Raw genomic sequence first — 5,084 nt, forward strand, 5'->3', positions numbered from 1 at the left:
CAATGAGGCATGTTCAACCTCCAGCTGAGCTGGGAAAAAAAAAAAACAAATTCATTCAGCCAATCAGCCAATTCAGTTTATTGAATTCCAAGCATGTAACCATTAGTGTTCAAACAGGCTGAGGCAGAGCAGTGAACACAACAAACTGCAGTGCCCACCCTTGAGCTGTTTCCATTTTGTGGAGGAAATAGGCCATGAAAACAAAAAACAGGAATAATGCTGTATACTAAGATGTAAAATAAAGCAGGGAATGGAGGCAGAAATGTGGCACGTGGAGGTGGGGCATTCCTGCTTTAGAGAAGATAGTCAGGAGCTTTTCAACGGTAAAGTGACATTAAGAAAGACCTAAGAAAGTGGGCTATGCAGAGATGGGAGCCAGGGAGCGGGTGTCTGGGCAGCAGGAAGAGCATGTATGAGGGGCTGGTGTGAGAGTGAAACTGATCTGCATGCCCAGAGGCCTGCGTGGCTGAAGTGAAATTGGCCAGTGGGTCTGCAGCAGAAGGTGAGGTTGATGACCTCATGTAGGAGCCAGACATGAGAGGTCACATGGGCATTTAAATATATGCACTTTGGTGTTTATTCTCCACAAAATAGGATGTAACTAAAGAATTTTAAAAGAGGTTGACTTGACTCGATTCATTTCAATGTAATCACTCTGGCTGCTTGTTGATAGTAAAATCCAAGAGGCAGGGGAGAGGCACGGAAACCAGATAAGAAACTAGTATCCAAAGCACAGGTGGTAACGGGGGAGGCACCTAGCAGGGGTGAGAATCTAAACATCTCTGGAAGTTACAGTCAGTGGGGTCTGCTAGTTTACATGTGCTAAGGTGTGTATAACAAGGAATAGATTCAAGGTAGTTGAGTCTGAGGGCCCAGCCCACTTCAAGAATGGATTTCTATTTTCTGTGCAGAGTGGGATGCATGAGGGAAATATATTGCAGACACCAAGGGGTGAGCAGCACCCACAGCTCAGCTTTGGATATGCTAAGTTTGAGATGCTGTCGCCCATCCAACTGGTAATGGGGAGGACGATCAAATTTGTTTAGAATCAGAGGTAGAAAAAGGCATCTGTGGTAGAGTCAGCGAGCAGAAGACATCACAATATTTAAGAGAAGGTTGCAAGATTTGGTTTAATTCAGACTGTTGTTCATTCCATTTTGTAATTAGTTTTAATCTTGTATGTCCTTTCCCTAATCTTTGATATATTAAATGTGTCTCTTTATAAAAACATTTCTTTTTGTTATTCTAGGAATCTATGACATTTATTAGTTTTCATTTATGACTTATTTTCTAACAGAAATATTTAAAGCTATATATTTCCCTTAAAGAACTGCTTTGGTATTCTGCGTTTTTATTATCTTTCAGTTGAAAAAACTGTGTGTGTGTGTGTGTGTCTCACTCTGTTGCCCAGGCTGGAGTGCAGTGGGATGATCATAGTTCACTGCAGCCTCAAACTCCTGAGCAGAAGTGATCCTCCCAGTTCAGCCTTTCAGTTAGCTGGGACTACCAAGTGTGTGTCACCACACCTACCTAAGTTTTACTTTTTTTTTTTTTTTTTTTTTTAAGAGATGGGGTCTCACCATGCTGCCCAGGCAGGTCTTGAACTCCTCACCTCAAATGATCCTCCTGCCTCCCAAGCACTGGCATTACAGGATTTAGCCACTGCCCCTGTCCAAACATATTTTCTATTTTCCCTTGCAATTTCTTTTTTGACTTATAGGTGATTTAATAATCTGTTTCATGAAGACTTCTGCCTCTGCTCAGGACATATAAAGCTAGAAGTTCTCTCAACCCAATAATGGGGAAAATCTGGATAAGAAACAAAATCATATGTGTGAACCCATTTGAGAATGGAGATGCTGAGATTGCACAGCATCCCGGAAAACTGACTACTAAAGAAGTACTAGACTCTCCAAAAAGTGGTTAAAAAGTATGCATTACCCTCAGGGGTAGAATAATGAAATGACAGCTTATTTATTAACAACAACAACAACAACAACAAAAAAAAACAGAAGCAAAAAAATAGTGGAATGACATGTTTCATATTCTGAAAGAAAAATACCTGTCAGTGTAGAATTCTGGAGCCAGGAAAACATTCTTCCAAATTGAATATGTAACAAAAATAATAGTAGACAAAGAAAAAGAGAATTTGTTGCCAGCAAGCCCATCTCTCTCTTTTTTTTTTTTTTGAGTCTGTCGCCCACACTGGAGTGCAGTGGCACAGTCTCGGCTCACTACAACCTCTACTTCCTGGGATGAAGTGATTCTCCTGCCTCAGCCTCCCGAATCACCACACCCAGCTAATTTTTGAATTTTTAGTAGAGACGAGGTTTCACCATATTGGTCAAGCTGATCTCAAACTCCTGACCTCAGGTGATCCACCAGTCTTGGCCTCCCAAAGTGCTGGGATTAGGGGCAAACCACCACACCCGACTGCAAGCAGCCCATCTTAAGAGGAGTACTCGAGAGAGTTCTGTAAGAAGTAAAATGGCAATACAGAGCCGATGTACAGAAATACCTGAAAGAAAAGAAAGCACCAAAATTTGCAAAGAAGTAGGCACATTGTGAAGGTTTCGTTGTATGTAGCATTAGAAATGCAGGTAACAACATTGCAAAAAATGGGAAAGGAGTAACCTACTGGTTTCAAATCTTCTAATAGTCCAACTCTATTGGAAAAGTGATGAAAGCAAAAATTTATTACAGTATAATAAGCCAATGATGCAATTTGTGGTCTTCAGGCGACAATAAAACAATAAAGAAATAATATACAAATAAGTTAATACATTAAAATTATAAATATTTTATCATTTCAAAATAAGCAAAAACAGTTAAAAAATATCATAACATAATTAATTCAAACAGAAAACACAAAGTAACATGATGAATGCAAGGCCAGTGATAGCAGATCTCATATTATGTGAGTAGAATAAATACTCCAATTAAAAGGTTAATATTGTCAAACTGCATTTAAAAACCAACCATATGTTGCCTATTACAGAAATAGCTTTCAGACATGGAAATTTTGAAAATAAAACATTGAGGAAAATATATTACAAGAGTATTAACCAGAAGAAAGCTGTGGTAGCCATATCCATATTATATTACTAGCTATAGTAATAGTATTGACTTCATGGAGATGATGTGAGGATTAATTTGTTTGATATAAAGTCAGCTCTTTTTATTAAAGGATGTTATCTGGCAATCAGTAAAGTCTCAGTGAGTCTTATTTATTGTTAGTAAATACACTATCATCCTTGCCATTGCCTAGAATAAATATACACTTAATTATGTCATTTAAAAACCTATAGGTAATAACTTATTTTATTTAAAATGTAATATTTACAAAGTAGAAATAAGAAGCAGTGAGAAGAAAAACTGTAATATGGCTAAATATGTCTACTTCTCCAAAATGCAGGAAAAATGCATTATGATAATAGATTTTAAATCAAAACATCAACCAAAACTGTGACTTGGTTAAGCTCCCCTATTCCAAGACAAAGACTCTCAGGTATGATTTTCAGAAGTACAGTTAAGTGGTATGTCCAAAGACCCTGCATAAATAAGGATTTTCTGATGATTACCACAGGAGCTTTCTCTGCATTTCCAGACAGTGAGCTGATTGGGCCTAAGAGCTTCCTTAAGACCTTCCAAGGCCAGGTGACCAGCTTTCCCGGCATTCCTCTAAACTGTGTGCCCATGAGCTTACATTGTCTGGTGTCAAAGCAGGCTTAGAAATGTGCTCTGCAAGAAGCAAGTTCCTGCCAAAGAAGCCCAACCCAGGCTACACTCCCATAGGGTAAGCCTTTCTACAGGGCACCTGTATTGAATTCCAACCCACAAAAAAGATTTTTGCTGGCTTTCACTGAAAAACCTTTTCATTACACATACCACATAAAAATCATACACATAAGATGAAAATAAAATAAACAGTCAAAATCCTAAATAAAGACAAAAGCAGCTGGGCATGGGGGCTCACACATATAACCCAGCACTCTGGGAAGCAGAGGCTACAGGATCACTTGAGCTCAGGAGTTTGAGACCTGCCAGCACAACATGATGAAAGCCTGCATCTACAAAAAATACAAACCTAACAGGGCACGGTGGAAAGCATTTGTAGTCCTAACTACTCAGGAGGCTGAGGCGGGAGGATCACCTAAACCTGGGAGGTCGGGGCTGCAGTGAGCCATGATAACACCACTGCACTCCAGCCTAGGTGGTGGAGAGAGATCCAAGATCAATTTTTTTTTTTTTTTTTGAAAAAAGCAAACAGAAAACAAAAATAATGAAAGGACTGGTGGTTGGTAATATTAATATCAAACAGAATAAATTTTAACGCAAAAAGCATTCATTAGAAAAAAATGTTAATTTGATATTAATAAAATATGCACTGAAGATCAAAACCAAAACAATTAAACTTTAACACATTGAGATTATTTTTATTTTGCTCTAGCTTTATTGAGGTATAATTGGCAAATAAAAATGTTATATATTCAAAATGTACAACATAATATGTAGGCATACATTATTGTCATCCCCTGATATCCATAGTGGATTGGTTCCTGGATATGCCAGGGATACTCACTTCCCTTATATAAAATTAGGTGATATTTGCATATAACCTATGCACCTCTGTATGACTCCTTTTTCACACTGCTGATAAAGACATACCCAAGACTGGAGAGAAAAAGAAGTTTAATGGACTTACAGTTCCGCATGGCTGGGGAGGTCTTGTTATGCCCAAACCGTTTATTCCCCAGAGAAGACCACCAGAGTCCGGAGTCAAAGCCAAGCGACAAGGATCTTTTATTACAGGTTCGAACCTGGAACTTCCCCACTAGTCATGAGACGAGCGGGAAAGTTCCTTAACTGGGCTCCAGACAGCATTTTTATAGTCAGGGGTAAACAGGTACAGAGTCATAGGGGATTTTGTACACATCAGATTTAGGATTGGCTGACATTTGAACAAGGTGATTTGGCTGATTATGATCGGTTCCCGCCATTTCTGGTATTTCGGTTACATTTTGAAACACTGATGATGTTTATCAGGGGCTTGCAGGGTAGGGGTAGGGTAGGGGTAGGGCGGT

The sequence above is a fragment of the Piliocolobus tephrosceles genome, chromosome 8 (assembly GCF_002776525.5).
Source record: "Piliocolobus tephrosceles isolate RC106 chromosome 8, ASM277652v3, whole genome shotgun sequence".
Taxonomy (NCBI): Eukaryota; Metazoa; Chordata; class Mammalia; order Primates; family Cercopithecidae; genus Piliocolobus; species Piliocolobus tephrosceles.